Source organism: Protopterus annectens, chromosome 2.part0 (genome assembly GCF_019279795.1).
Source record: "Protopterus annectens isolate FY-2018-M chromosome 2.part0, PAN1.0, whole genome shotgun sequence".
Taxonomy (NCBI): Eukaryota; Metazoa; Chordata; order Ceratodontiformes; family Protopteridae; genus Protopterus; species Protopterus annectens.
In genome coordinates, this window is record NC_056728.1 from 1786664319 (window position 1) to 1786681463 (window position 17145).

Here is a 17145-nt window from a genome sequence, read left to right on the forward strand (position 1 = left end):
ATGCTCCCATCTAGTGGTCAAGGTTTGATGTACACTGAATTTCCATCATGAATTTTGTGCTCTGTTCATAAATAATAACTATTTTGAATAATTGATAATATCTAGATAATAAATATATGTATATTGAGATCTATGAAGTGTAAAAAAAGTATATATATATATATATATATATATATATATATATATATATATATAATGGATAATGATTTTATATTATATATAATGATTGTATGAATAGATGTTGTAAATGGAATATATAAATAAATATATAAATATATACACAAATAATAATATAAATAGCCACAAAACATAAAACAATGACAATAAATAATATATATATATGCACAATATATTCAGGAAATTCAGTGTACATCAAACCTTGACCACTAGATGGGAGCATTGTTGATGATTTTGAAGGACTTTTATCAGGATCATATATGATTTGATGGGCTATTAGAAGTTGGTTGTAGGTGAGCAGGTTGGGTAATTCTAGCCAGGATAATTGCTTGATTGCTTGGCAGTGATGTGTACTGCAGGGAGAGTTAATTGCAAACTTAGCAATTTTATTGTAGTAAGTGCTAAGGTTATTTATGTCAGCTTTATTTAGGTTGATGAATATAGGGGAGGAATCAAGAAGTGTGAAGATTAGGTGGTTTCTTGCAATGGTAGCTTTACTGTGGTCAGTGAAGCATTTTCTACATCTGTACAGTGTTCCTAGTTTTTTGTTGACTTTTTTATTGTCTGTGGAATATGCATATTGAATGTCATATTGTGATCCATGATAACTCCTTGTAGTTTGGTGTCATGGACTGGTGTGATATGGATGTTATCACCTGAATATATTGTGAATGGTGGTATGGCGTCTGGGGCTCTTATGGGATGGAATATCATTAGCTGGGTTTTTTGAGGGTTAGGTATTAGTTGAGAGTTGGCTAACCAGGTTTTGATGGCAGTAAAGGACTCATGTCAATTTCTGGAGTTGAGGGAGTGATGGCGCTAAACAGATTAGGGTAGAGTCGAGTCATCAGCATACTATACTAGTGTGGAGTACTGGGTAGATCTGTGAAGTTGGTTGGTAAATATGTTAAAGAGGAGGGGGCCCCAAGGATGGATCCTTGGGGTACCCCAAAGGAGACAGGAAAACGGGGAAAGTTTTGCCATTTTACTGCTTGTTGGTGGTTGGATGGATAGTCCTGAAATCAGGTTACAGTGGAATGGCTTAGATTAAGATTGGAGAGGGCAGTAAGGAATTTGGGATGGGGGACTGTATCAAAGGCCTTGGAGAGGTCAGGGAAGATAGTGGAGACAAGGTTGCTGTTGTTACTGTATTGATTTACAGTATTGGTAAAACTGATCAGGACTGTGGGAGTACCATGATTAGGATGGAATCCATGTTGGGTGTTGGACAGCAGTTTATTAGTATGGAGATGGTTCATTATTTTGGAGTGTTTACATTTTTCAAGTATTTTAGAAAGGGGAGCTAGGATGGCAATTGGGTGGTAATTAGATAATTTTACTGAGTTACCTCCTTTCTGAAGTGGCATATGTGCAATTTTCCACACAGAAGGTACACATAGTTCTGAGAGGGAGTGATTGATTAGAAGGGAGATGGGATATAAGATGGCTGTGGGTATTCTGCATATAATTTATCAGCTGCCAGGAAGTTGTGGGTTTAAGTTTACTCAGATATTTACATATTGTGCTAGTAGAGATAGGTTGTAGGGAGAATCTGTTTTGATCTACAGGTGCAGATGTTAGTTTTGGATATGTATTTAGGAAGTTATTATTAGTAAGGTCTAAAATGGATTTGGTGAAATATTCGGTGGATTGGGTGGCAATATTACTGGTGGCGGTATTGATATTTGGGGGAGGAGTACTTGTCTTATCTGGTTGCATGATTTTATTTATGGAAGCCCAGAACTTTTGTGGGTTAATTTTGTGTTTGGTTTGGATGTCTATATAATGGTTTATTTTGCCAGTCTTAATTTGTTTTTTGGCCTTGTTCCTTAGTTCCCGGTAAGCTTGTCTATTATTTTGTTTGTTATTATGTCGCCATGAGTCCCAGGCATTATCTCTTTGTTTTAGAAGTAGTCTGTTATCTTTGGTAAGCCAGGGTGCATAGTTGGATTTAGTTCTAACAGTTCTGATAGGGGAAAGCTGATTCAAAATGCTAAGGAAAGTGTTGTTGAAGTAGTCACCAGCACTATCCAGGGAGAAAAATGATTGCTTGCAAGCAATTGCATTGTTTAAGTCTTGATAGGAAGTCCTAGGTTTTGAAGTTCTTTGTATATCAGATTTGTTGGAGCATGATGGATTTTATTGGGTTCACCTTTTACCTAATTACAAAGGTGGGAAGGTGATCGTTGAGGGTGTCTGGGAGGGAACCGGAGAGGTAGGAGTAAAATGCTGATTAGTGAAGATCCAGTCTAAGATGGACTCCTTTTTTAGATGTTTTGTCTACTCAGGTGGTGGTACTGATTAATTGAGTGAAGCCATCTAGGTTGATGAGGTTGGTCAGATGGGGTGAGTCACAGGAGGACCAGTATGCATTTAAGTCATCCAGTAGGATTGTTTCTTGGAGAATGTTATGGGATGTCCACTGTAGAATGGATTTTCCTGTATTAATGTTGTTGTCAGGAGGTATAAAGGTTCCAATTATATGTAGTTGTTTTTTTGAATTTATCTTTAGTTTGATGAATATTATTTCAGCATTATTGAAATTTGGTGGGTTGTTGTCCAATATGTCTAAGGTCAGGTTAGTTTTAAAGAGTAGTGCAATGCCTCCACCTCTTTTGGATGTCCTGTCTTGTCTAAGAACATTATACCCTGGTGGAACAAATTCATCATAACTGATTTTTGGTTTTAGCCAGGTTTCTGTAAGAAAAACTATGTAAGGGGAGTAAAGGTCTAGAGAGATGTGTAGTTCTGATATTTTATTTAGTATGCTTCTAGTATTTATGTTAAGTATTAGAAGGTCTGTGGGATGCCTTAAGGACTTTAGAATGTTATGTGTTTGGTTGCGGGGGGGGGGGGTTGTTGTTGTGTATGTCACCACTGATTAGAAGTTAGGATGCTACATAAGTTATAGTTTTTAGATATTGTGATATAAATGTGTTGTATTTTGTTGAAATGTGGGTGTTTAATTAGTACAGGGGAACTATGAAGGAGGCAAGGTCGAACTTTGAGAGATTATAAATAGATGGAGATATTAGTAGAAAAGCTGGTTTGTCTTTCATAGGGATTGGGCAGGTGGGGGGTGTAGTTTGAGGCTTTGGGTTACTGATGTGATGATAGGATGCTAGATGTGCTGTTATGGTGAGGCTTATAACTATTCTGTTCTTAGAAGGTAAGGGGAAACGTAGATAACTTCTACAGATATGTAACAGGAGTGGGTAGAGTTTAGGTAGTGTAATGTTTATGGATGGTGTATGTGAAGTAGGGAGACTAGGTGGGGGGGTTGGATTTGAGTGATTATAGAGTGTGCTGAATGTGTGAATGAGGGAAGTGAGAATGGGTGTGGTGCAGTGTGCAGTGAGGCAGAGGCTAAACAGATGTTGGATGAGGGTGGGTAGGGGAGTGCTTTATTAGTTTTGAGTTGAGTGAGAGAGAGATTGCAGAGGAGTGGTCTGTTAGTCAGAGGGAGGCTGTAGGGAGTGGTCTGTTAGGTATAAGGGTGAGAAGCCCAGGGCTGGGTGGGAATGGGAGTAGGGTAGGGGGTGAAGTGAGCCCAAACTTAATGACAATGAACTGAGTGGGCTGGACCTGACTCCCTGCATCAGGAACAATCAGTGAGGTAAGTCATGGTATAATGTAGACAGAGTGGAGTAATTTGTCCTGGAAAGGTTAGAATGTATTTTTTAAAGTCTAAAATGGAGAGGATAAACTGTATTTTTTAAAGTTTGAAATGAAGACGTTAAAAGGTATTTTTACAGTGGAAATTTCAGAAAACATGTAACAGAATTCTTTCACTGACAAAGTATCAGGTTAGAGTGGAGTTGCATCAGCAGCCCATATAGAATTAACTTTTTATTAATTAGTTAACTATGCAAGTGAACTGACTCATCCATGATTATCAACATCCATGATCTCGGTCCTAAGAGCAGAAGCAAATGCAAAAATTGTACAGAATTTAGAGAAGCCAATCATCCAGTACATATTTTTAATATTGTTATTAAGCATATTTTAAAAAGTTACACAGGTACATATACAATAACAGAAAAAAACAAAATATAGTAGCATTTCCTTTGTTATTTTCATGCAGTATACATATTTTAACAATTTCCATTCACTCCTACATTACATAAAATGCTCATTTCATGCCTTCCTTAAAGTTTCATTCCTCCTCCTTATGATTATTCTACATGTATTGTTCCCAGAAATTCCATTATTTCTGTGTAATTTTTTTCCTTAATTTTTTTAAAGAGCAGAAGTTTACTGCATCACATATAATTTGTTGTACTAATGAATGTGCAAAGACAATGACAATATGAATATAAAGTGTCTGTATCAGTTAAGAATACAAATGCATAACTGGGTCAACCAGCACCCTGTGTTGGCCCCATGAATTAGTGCCCCCTGGCTCTTGAAGTGAAGAGCACAAAAAAGGACGCCCCTAAAACATTTTGACAGTACCCAATCCACCCAGCCCCCAGCCAACCCAGGTCTTGAAGAAGTGAAGAGCAAAAAAAAAGGTATGTTCCTTCTACTGGCGCACCCCTTCTCCCTCTTGCCCCAGCCATTCAGTTCACATTTATGTGCCCTGCCCCCATCCTTTCTTCCTTACAGTTTAGAAGAAAAAATCCTTTCTTCTTTTAAACTGTAGCAAACTGTTTGCAGCAAATGTAGCAACAGTTGCCATGACCTGTGCTGAGCAGTACAGCTCTCAGGTTTTAATAAAAAAGAAAATCTTTAAATCTTTGTTCTTTTAATCTGTAGAAAAATGCTTACAAGAAATGTAGCAAACAGTTGCTACAGTTTATACCCTACCTGCACAGGGCTCTACAGCATTCAGGCTTTAGTTTAAAAAAGCAAATCATTGTCCTTTTAACATGTAGCAGACAGTTGCTACAGTTTCTAACCTGCCTGCACAGAGCACTACAGTGCTCTAGTTTTAGTAAAAAATATATATTTTCTTTCACTTTTAAACTACAGCAAACTGCTTGCTACAATGTAGCAAACAGTTGTTACAGTTTAAACCTCACACACTGCAATACAGCACTCAGGTTTACTGAAAATACTTTTAAAAGCTGGCCTGGTACTACACTAAACAGCGATCAGGATGATGGATACTCCTCTCCCCAACTGCACTCCCTAAACCTTTGCACCCAGGGCAGTTGCCCATATCATCCACCCCTAGCCACACTACTACTAAAGAGCTTCACCTACAGTTCATTTATTCCCTTTGCAATATTCATTAACTTAGTTATAATTGGTTTAAATTTTGATTTCCATTTTCTAGTAATTGCTTCTATGGCAGCCAATAAACTATCTTTGAACTAAAGTTGGCAGTTACCTCTACTCAAAACTGAGAAACAATGTTCAAAGATTTCAGGTGCTAAGGGAAGGATTCTGTATCCAATTATTGATGAACATTTTTAGTTCTGGTAGCCTTGCCAAGGATGAAGCTGAACAGATTCAGACACCACGGTGATAGAAATTGCTATGTGGAGTTAGAGAAGTTTACTAATTGATAGATAGGTAAACAGCTATGGGGACAACTAGTTAGGTATACTAAAAATTGCTTGCCAAACTTAAAGTAGCAGGGACCAGGAAGGTGGTTGCAAGTAATTTAGGTACATTACAACAGGTAAATGAAAGTAGTAACCACAAAAGTCTTCACTCAATGGGTACAATGGAAATTAAAACTACAAATATATAAGAAATAAAAAATAAGTGGTTACCACTATATGTGCAGAAAACATTAATAACAAGTACAGTTTTCAGTGAAAGCAAATGATTAACAACTACCACTAAACTGCAATGGCAGATGTTGAGCAAAAAGGCCAAAGTGATTCTAAGACATTGAAAAGACGGATAATCACCAGAGGTGACCGCAGCAGCAGCAACACAAGGCAACTGTAACTGTAGTGAACAGTTACAGAGCAACTGTCACAACAAAAGCAGAAACATTACAAAATCTTTTAGCCCCCAGCAAGATGATAGCCACATTCCTAAGCTCTCACTTCTCTGTTTCCACTTATTCTACTGCTAGGAGTGGGGGAGGAGGAATAATGAATGGACTTACAGGGTATGAGGTTTGAGACTCAAGGGGAGACACTGGGGTCAAAAATCTGCAATACTAAATTACACTAACGGCTATAAAACGGATGCACCTGCTGTGAAAGCAATACAAGACAGATACAAGGTGCTAGACAGAGACCTCCTCTTGAAATTTCTCAGGCAAAGTTTCACCTGGCATCACTATTGTCTTCCATGATTTGCCCTAGTCAGTGGGAAGGTTGACTTGTGGTAATTGCAAATTTGTATAACTCTGACATTGTAATAAGAAGGAATCTCAGCATTGCTCTACATGTCATCTTTTAACAGTTACTTCATTAAGGTGCTATGCCCAGTTATACAATACGTGTGTTACCAAAAAACAATTGCTTTCACTCTTTGGTCATGGCAGATCAGCAGTGGTACACTTGGCAATCTAACATGTCACTGTAGTTCCTTTACACTGATGTCAGGTCAAATTCAAAAAAGATATTTAAAAATAGATAATGGTAGAGGGGGTGTCTCACAATGTGTACACCTTAAGTAGGTCATTGTGGCAAAGGGCATACCTCTCAACTGTACAGATTTTCACAGAATGTCCTGATTTGTGCCTTATATATTTGGTCCATTTTTCATACAAATTCTAGTTTTTCTGGCAAATTGTTCAAGCCATTAAATACTGAAGACAGAAAATAATGACAGACATTTGAGTTTCAGACTTCATACCCTTCATAAAATTCATGCCAAACTCCATTATAGCAGTTTTTGGTGGAATATAAATACATGCCAGTGTAACCCTCCTCCCTTGCCAGTAGACCCTTCTTAGTACTATAAATCTACCATTATTGTCTTTTTTATCCTCTTCTATTACTATTATAGCTCCTCTTGCAATTAATATAAGTACTCCTCTCTTCCTTTCTAAGTTTGTAAGGGCAATATTTAAAAATTGTCCCTATTTCTGGGCCTTTGTCACCCCATTATTTATGGCTTTGTACAGATTTCTTGCTCTAAGATGTTGAGAGTTATGGCAAGGGGTATTAGATGGGCTTTGGAGGCATGTTCTTCTGGTTATATTACAAAACAATACTATTATAAGAGATTTGAGAAAAACACAGTATACCTTTTAAGATTTTGTCTCTATGTCATAACCTCCACTCTAATCTGTTGTTAATTTAACTGATCAGTTTCTTTTGCTATCTATGACTAGTTTTTTTTCAGTGGGTCGATATTAGAACACTCAAAGTTTTGAAACTTCGGTGTTCTAATATAGACCCAAACAACAGTGGTATTTTCTTACATTCTGCTTCTCTCTGGATCATCAGTGTCCTGTAAAGGTTGTCAAATGTTTGCCACTCTCCACAAAACCGCTTAAAATACTGTTAAACAAAACCTTTCAGATCTTTACCATTTTCCCTCCTACATTTCAAACGTCCACAGGAATACCATGTATTACTGGGGACTTTCCTGTAGATTGGTTATAAATCAGCCTTTTTAACTCATCATCTCCTATCCTGTTAGTAATTGAGCCTCCTCTACTTCTAACTTTGGCATATTTAATTCTTCCATAAACATTTCCATATGTACCATTTGTACCATTTCTTGATTTCAATATTTCTTATACTTCTATAAGATCCCTTGTTATCTTCTTTGTTATAGGTTCCCTAAGCTTGGTGACAGCCCTTTCTACTTTCTATTTTTATTTTAGGTATTATTGTTGCATTATCTGAAATAGTTATTGGGAGTGTATCAAGACCTTCAATTAAATGCACATGTTCCTGTGAAATGTAATCTTGGAGAATAATATGTAAATTCACTCCAAACTCCTAGTAATGAATTCACATTTTCCATGCCAAATGTTTTCATAAATTTATTTAAAAATCTACCCTCCTTTGTTATATTTTCCCTTCTGGGCCCCCGACACATCTTCACTGTTGCAAATCGAATTCCTGTCCTCACCTATAAGTAATATGCCTTGCTGAAAGCTGGTTATTTCTCCCAGAATTTTCTTAAGCTCCATTATAGCAGTTTTTGGTGGAATATAAATACATGCCAGTGTAACCCTCCTCCCTTGCCAGTAGACCCTTAGTACTATAAATCTACCATTATTGTCTTTTTTATCCTCTTCTATTACTATTATAGCTCCTCTTGCAATTAATATAAGTACTCCTCTCTTCCTTTGCCCCATGTATTCCACTGAATAACCACCCTGAAATACTTTTTTTTCAAATTCAAACGTTCAGTTCTTTCTAAGTGTGCCTCCTGTAGCATAGCTATTGGCACTCAACATTTTTAACATACCTGTAGTTCAATACTCTTTCTTTTTTGTATATATCTATGAGACCATTCACTTTTAAAGACATTATAGAAAGCATAATATTCTTGAGAAATTATTCCGACCTTTTATTTATACCAGCTTTTTTGTTAAATGTCTTTTTACAGCTTTTTTTTACATGCATGTACTATTGGGCAGGTTAATCTTTTATACAGTTGTTTCTTGTCATCTCCATTTGAGTCTATGTCACATCTTATAGAACTTTTTGTTTTATTGAACCCCCCCCCACACACACACACACACACACACAAAAACAACAACCCCCTAAAACCTACTAAGTTAACAATAACACACAAAACTATGTACATCTTCAAATACTGAAGTTTTACCCTCCTGATAGGAACAAATGTTCCAAACTGGCAGCCACACACACAGACTTGAGCTAACCTAAAAGAAAGGTTGTCCATGCTAAGCTGCATGGTACAGCCTATGGTTCTATTAAGTGCTGTCTGGTTTGATCTTATTTTTATATCTCTTTCAGCTGGGAAGACACTTGAATGCTTTCAGAAAACATTTTCTCCAAGCAATTTCTCTTTATCAGATTGTCTCTAGAGACATGAGAGCCAGACACAAAACTGTTTACTAAAAACTTATAATATTCAATATTCTTTTTCATTTACTTGCTTTCTCTTAAAACCTGTTACTAAATTAAGCTAATTGCCTTAACCCAGTCATTTCCCTACACAAGACTGAGAAAAAACACACTATTTTTTATTTTGCCATGCTCTTTTAACCAGATCTTTTTTCTTATTTTTTTTTTACATTGTAGTGCCTATATTTCTTAAAACTAAACAAGGAGAAAGACAGAAGAAGGGAGAAAGGAAAAAAAAGAAAAAAACAGTAACACTTATTTACATTAGTATGCCCATTACACTTACAATAACCAAGAAAAAAAACATTATTTTATAACATGCAAATAAAACCATGCACTATTTAAATAGTACTATTAAGAAAAAAAATATTTTACTTACAGTAAACTTTCTTCCTCCTCATCACTTCTCCTGAGTACATTTCTGAACATTAATGATATGAAGTAGGGCATATGTATGCTTTAGAATCCCCTACAAGTTTAACAAAGTCCAAAAAAAGGTCCAATATTTCTAGATTTTCTTGTTCTGTCATGTTTCGCAAATATAATTATTGTGTTGTAATCCCACATTTGTCAATTTCCAAGTTACTGATATTATTCTCCATTTATTCTCCCAACATTAATGGCATGAGGCAGGGCATCTGTTAAACTTGTAGGGGACTCTAAGAAAAGTCCAAGGAAGGCCAATATTTCCAGATTTTCTTACTCTAATCCTGTTCATCTCAACCTCCCAAACTCTGACTCTGCTTTATTTCCAATGGACTCTTGCTTCCTATAGTCAATGTTTTGTGCTTTTTTCCCTCTCTCAAGCATTTTCCATTAAAACACTGGAAACAATTTCACTGGCACAATCTCTCTGTGGTCTTTATTACAAGAAGAACAAGTAGCAGATTCTCTTTCTGTTTCACAGCTCACTTTTTGATGGACAAACATTTGTATTTCTTCCTTAGCATGTACTTCATCAAAAATGAGTTTGTTCATAGGTTTTTACTAGGTTAAAAACCACAACGACCTTTTTAAGCCTAGCCATGCATCCCAAATCTCTGACAAGTTCTCATACCCTTGATAAGTGCAAGCATGGGCCTGGGAGATGAAACATTTACAGGTTACCTGTTTGCATCAGAGACATAGGTGCCAAACCAGGGATGAATTTCCATTTTCCCATCCAGTTTTCCAAGTTGCACTTCAATTGAGTTAAGGAGAAGCTCTGCTTCACATGGCTGGGGAGCCTGTTTCATAGACAGGGTAGTCTTTGGGATACATACCTATCTCTCCGGCAGGTCCAATTTATATCACAGGCAAGGTTTATGTCTTTAGAATGGGTAATTCTGGTACTGTTTGTTTTGTGGATATGCAGGAGGTCCATCAGAGTGGGATCTGACAATGCCCTGTATGCCAGGCATAGAACTCCCCTCAAAAGCTTGTAGGAGACAGAATACAGGGATAGGGCCTTGAGGTGGCCTGCATAGGACATATTACTTACAACCTGTATTCTTTTAGTGAGGAACCTCCAGAATTACTGTTTAACTGTAGCCTCCAAACAAGCTTTGTGCCTCATGAATAGAGAAAGGCAACAGTCATCCCTCTGCACAAAGGTGGGCCATCTACAGACCCTGGAAACTACAGACCCATAAGACTCACTAGTCTTATATGTAAAGCCATGGAAATAATTATCATGGAGATAATCAATAGAGATATAGCAAACCTCCAGCCACTGTACCCAACCCAGTTTGGTTTCGTAAAAGGCAAATCATGCCTACTCAGCTGGTAGACTTCTTTGAGAAGGTCACCAAAGCAATGGATGAGGGCAAAATCATTCACACTGCCTACCTTGACCTGGCCAAGGCATATGACACAATACCCCACTTGGGCATCGTTGACAAACTCAAGAGATTAAGTACAAACCCGTATGTCACCCGGTGGATAGCCAACTGGCTCACACACAGGACCCAGAAAGTTAGAACTGGGAAGTCCACCTCTACAAAGAGGCCAGTCACAAGTGGAGTCCCTCAGGAATCAGTCCTTGGACCGCTCCTTTTTGGCATTTACTTCTCAGAAGTCAAGGTCAATGTCAGTGGTCTCTGGCTGACTAAATTTGCAGATGATTGCAAATTAGGAGCTGTCATTGAATCTCACACTGACACAAATGTTCTCCAGGAGGGTCTGGAACAGACAAACAAATGTTTTTAGAGTCATGGACTAAAACTAAATGCCAAGAAATGCATAATAGCATCATTTGGGAAGTCATCCATCTCTGGTAACTATCATATTGACAAAACACCCGTTGGAAATATAAATTACCTAAACAGCATGTATAACATAGCAAGAAATGAAATGAAATGATAAAAATATGTTATATAAATATAAGAGCATATTAAGCTGGTGATGAAATCAGGTAAACAAACTTCTACAACAGAGGGGATACAAACCACTAAGGTAATAAGAAAATCAACATTAAGAGAAAGAAAGGGCAGAAATTTGCAAGAAAGAAAGTAAAACATGGGTGTCAATTAAGCAAAATGTAAAAGAGAGAAAAGGAGGTCACAACGTTGAATAAAAAATTATTTCACTGAAGAACATTGTCAGGTTATAGGGAATACACCAGGGAGAGATTAGTGGTTTAGATGGAAGAATAACGGACATGGAGATGTTCAAAGACAGGAAAAATATAAAAAGCATACTGAATGATTAGACAAGTCAGACAAATAAAGACTGATCCATGTGGTTGTGAAAAAGAGGAAAATGCTTAATTACAACACATGTAGACTGGAAAAGATGAGGAAATAAACATCTGGGGTATAAAGACATCAAATGAAAGAGATGCAAAAGAGGGCAAATGATTCATAGGAGGAGAGAGAGCCAAGGATGTGCATGTTGCTGAATTTAAACTTTAATGAAGGGAAGAAAAGAACTGCAAAATGTGGAACAATGAGTAAGGTGGTGAGATGGTACTGAAGACAGGGGTGTTTGATGACTGGCCACAGCAAAAATACAAAACAAATAATATTGTTCTATCTTGTTGAAGTCAGCTTGAAGAATGTACAGCTAAATTCATGACAGCTGAGCAACAAAATGCAGACATAATGTCTACAAAGTACACACATTGAGGGGCTGCATTTTCTTTTCAGAATAACAAACTCAAAGACAAAAAACTCTTATCAGCTCTATTGAGATTCAACGATACTGGAAGGCAAAATGTCTGCAATAATGATGCCATTTTAAGTCTGTAATAAGTAAAAGGCAATAAATGTGGGAAATATTTAACTTATTTAATGTGTCACAAATGACATTCATTCTATCACAAATTAACGTCTACACAAATGTCAAGTATTCACATACTGCAGATGGTTACACATTGCATCAGCCATAGTAGAAGCAGGCTGAAACAGTGAAGTGTCACTACCACCACAGATGCCAAGGTGCACAGGACTGTGAAACAATGTAAGAACATGAAAAACATTTCAAGGAAACTGAGGTAAATGTAAAGTCTTTAAGGACACTGCAATACAACAAAAGGAAGAGAAAATAAAGAACAAAGAATTATCAGTTCCAGCCAAATAAGTCAATGACATAAAAGAAACAAAAACTAGTGGTTGAAAATAGCATACCTTAATTGGTAAGCTGGTTAGAAAATTAGGATTATCCTCAATGTAAAAGACCTTGGACAATTTAATATATGCTCATGTGAAGCTCCTCATACATACAATACAAATAAGCTGGAGAAGAATATTTGGAAAAAAAAGAGTACTATTTATGCCATAGTAGTAGAAATGGAAAAAAAAACAGCAATGTCTAGATAAAATATCAGCTAAGAAAGTTCAGCTTTGATAAGCAGTTTGGAGTATGCTAGGAACAATAAAAATAAACACTGATGCCACAGATAGAGGAGTAACTTTACTAACTGGCAGTGATTACAATTTAAAAAGGAGCACAGCCAAAAGCAAGCAAGTACAAGAAGCTGACTGGATGCACACAGAAGGAAATAAAAATCTCTATTGCAGCTGTGATGTCCTAACTTTCTGTTTGAATTAAATAAATAGAACTGATAGAAAGCAAAGTGAAAGTGAAGTAAACATGAAAATTAGAGGTGATTATAAGATAACTGAAATTACTTTTTGTTTAAGGATCTAAATAGTTTTAGAAAAAAGAGAAGAAAAGATGTTAGATAAATGAATGTGGGAATGTGGGCAGTGAGAAAGTTATTGATTTTTTTCAAAGTTCTATTTACTGACTTTTCTAACTGTAAAATATTTCACACACAGATGTAGTAAAAAGATGCATCTACAACATATCTTTGTATCAATGAATTTATAACTTACCACAGCATGTTAAAATATGCAAACACATCAAAGTTGTATTTATTTTTCATTTATTCATTCATTTTCATTTGTAAATGCAGTAGTGTGGCTGAACAAAGAACCCCCTTTCAGTTGAGTTTTGGGGAGACACATACTAGATATAACAATATAAATACAATTACAAAGTGTATAGCACAATTCATTTTGGCTCCATGAGGGAGACGGGTACAGTGATACAAGAGTATGTGAAAAATAACAAAATATGATCAGTAAGTAACACAGAGTAATAGTCTGTATGGCAAACATAGTAATAATATATATGTATGTGTATAAATTACACATACAGTAAAATATACCAAAGTATTATATTCATATTAGATACAGAACAGTATTGATTTCAGTTACAGAAATATAACCAAACGGTTAGTAATAAGTGTACTGTGCTATTAGAGAGTAGGAAGAGGAAGGAGGTAGAAGAAGACAATAACAGAGAAGTATGAGGCATAGGAGTGTTGTTAGTGGAGCAGAGTTATGACGTAGGTAGAGAATTAAGAAAGCTATAGGGAAAGTGAGAAGAGGACTACACCTTGAGGAAGCACTTCTTCACTACATTGAACTTTACCCTAGCAATATTTATTTTCAACATGTGATGGTTTACATCTCCAAGCCATAATCTCTTCCTTGTTCCTCTTCTCCTGTTTTTTCAGGTACTCAGTTCCCTTCTCCTTACTATACTTCCAAGTGTGTCCCTTTATCAGTTTCTTCAAATGACCTGCCCCTATACCCTTTTATATTTCTTTCCCACTAGATGCACTCCTTGTTCTAACCTACTCAAACATTTATCTTCATCCCACCTAGCAATAAAATCCTCCCGTTATATAACAACTTACCATTGCCTATTCTCATTGCCCCTCCTCTTACCTGTCAAGTTGCCTGTCCTAATACTACAACACTAGACAAATTAATATTCAACTTCAACTTTACTATAAAACTTAGACCTGAAGCTCTTTACAAAAAAGAAGCAACGTAAATGAACAAATAATTACTTAAATATCATAATAAAGATATTAAATACAAACATGATTTGTAATTAAGCTACAAATTGTCTAAATTAAATCTCAAAGATTAAAGCCAAGGGAAGCATTGCTGGAAAACGACTTTCACATTTCTATTTGAAATAATGTTCCTAATTTAAGCAAAAAAAAAAAAAACTCTATATTAAAACAAGCACTGTAGCAAAGTTTACCAGGGCATAAAAACAATCTATACTACAAGCTATAAATGCAACAAAGATGTGAAATGAAAAAAGTCATGCCATTATGAGCAACACACTACCTCAAGAGATATAGCAATTCATATCTAGTACAAATTGTCCAATGCAATCCCAGAGACCCCACAACTATTGAATAAAACATCCAAACATCCAGACATCATGGTCTCCAACAAAAGCAAAATCACTTCCTTTTTTTCTGCCTCTTCAATCAACCAGGAAGTTATTTAATGTTGACAATATAGCTAGAAAATCAAGCAAAATGACATTTCCTACACAGGTAAGGATGATATATACAACTTCTTAAAACCTAGAACAGTGGCATGCTTTATTCTGGAAAAAAACAAGGACAATGCACCACTTTGGTGAACAAGTGGCATTCACTGCAAAGGTTTCAATAAAAGAAAAAATGTAACACCACAGACCCCATTGCCCATTTGGTTGATACATACAAGCATGAGATAAAAAAGTCAGTTATGCACAGATATTAATGCCCAATATGCTGAAGTAATATTAGCTGACAATATTATACTTCACTGTATATATAAGTATCTGCTCTACCATTTTCTCCTGCATCCTCTGACACTTACATGCACTATGGGATTACATTATGTCAGAGAAAATGTGAATATGTGCACTTAACTGAAAATAACACATCCACCCTTTCTTCATAATAGCTCAAACTTGGAGTCAGTATATTTAACAAACAGGATTTCTTTCTATTTTCAATTTTTTTTAACCACAACTGTCACATTTCTTTGCTTTACTGTCATCTGCTTTGCAAGCTACTCAGTGGAATACTCTCATAATAAAATGATCAAGAAATGTCCTTTTGTAGAAATGAATGACACAACATAACTCTAATTTCTCCATCATCTACACATGGGTTATGAAGTGAAGGCGATATGATCATACTACGTCTTAACATGTAGCTATCCTTTTGCACATGACTTTCTGAGACTCAGCTATCTGAGAACAAGCTTGTGCAGTATTACTGTAAAAGAATAACCTATAAGTAAACCAGAGGATTCATGTACATTCCACACAAAGGTATGACGGTTCAGTGGACTAATAGTTTAACATAGACTCAGTGAAGATGGAAACCTTTAACCTTCATTTCAGCAGGAAGCATTCAAGTCTTACATGTAGACATAACTACTGGAAATGAACAAGGATCAAATGCTTATGCAGAAAAAGCAAAGCAAGGGAAGAAGTAGGAACAAACTAAGTAGGGCTTCACATCAGCATATTACATGCAGCCAGAACAAGAACATCAAGTGGGCACAGTGGCAGTGCAAATGTTTCTTTGGACCAGGCTTTTACTCACCCCCATACCCTTTTTAGGACCATCTATAAATGCATATGTTCTTGCCTGAGTGTGTTTTAAATCTGAAGTCTTTAACTTTGTTCCAGCAAGAACTGAAACGAATGTTACTAATAATAAGAAAATCAACACTTTCAAAAATTTCAACCATAAAAGACATGTCAAGTTTTTATTATTTACTCCACCAATGTCTCTACTCATCAATCGCATCCACTTTACTGACTTTATACACCTTGCATATCTGATTGTGGTACACAATGGCTACAGTAATGTATTTAATTTTGCTTTGCACAAAAGTACATTAGTCCTTTCAAAGACATAATAATGACTTTAATTTTCTTATCTCAGCAGGGATCAGTCATTTTCATACACAGACAGTCCCCATAACTAGCAATTATAGACACATGATTCAGAGATATTTGTGGTAAAAATATAATAATAATAAGAAGAAGAAGAAGAATGGTTACAATAACATACTTCAAGCTTGTTTCACACAAACACGCAATAACCACTGTAAAGAATTCTAACTTCACAATAATGCAAACTAGTCCTGCAAACCCAGATTAAAGAAGGTTTAAAATGAGCAGATAAGAGTATAATATATTTTCATCCACAGACAGCCCTCTACCCCTGTCCTCACACAAGAGTTACAGCTACTATGTTAACTGTGTGCATCCAGTATTGTTCTGAATAAATACATATTTTTAGTAACTTTAGATTAACTACATGAAATTATGTAAAGATCACCAGCATCACACTGTAAGACTCAGCCTTGTGTACATTGTAAGATTAGGCAATATGTAACCCAGTTTAAAGAAAGGAATATGTATCAGTAAAATAAGAAGGTATGTTTGTCATCTGACAACATATGCTAAGTACATGGAAAATCTCTGCAGAAGTAAAAGTCATCTGAATAATACATTAAAGAGAACTGTTACTAATGCAGACCACTTTGCATTTTGGTGCTTCATCAACAAATGCAATGCCTGCTGCCTTTGAATAATGAATAGCATATGCTTCACATTCTTGGACTGATGGAGCTATAGTCTTCTTTGATTATTTTACACGTTAGCATATATTTCTGTCGCTAAAGCAAGTGAACTTCATAGAAAAACA

The 17145-nt window shown here is 36.1% G+C and overlaps 1 protein-coding gene across 6 annotated transcripts in view; it reads right to left on the reverse strand.

Moving 5' to 3' along the window:
* ARHGEF10L (Rho guanine nucleotide exchange factor 10 like) overlaps positions 1-17145 on the reverse strand; it is a 3087848-nt gene that overhangs the window by 1460327 nt on the left and 1610376 nt on the right. The gene's annotated exons all lie outside the window — the stretch shown is intronic.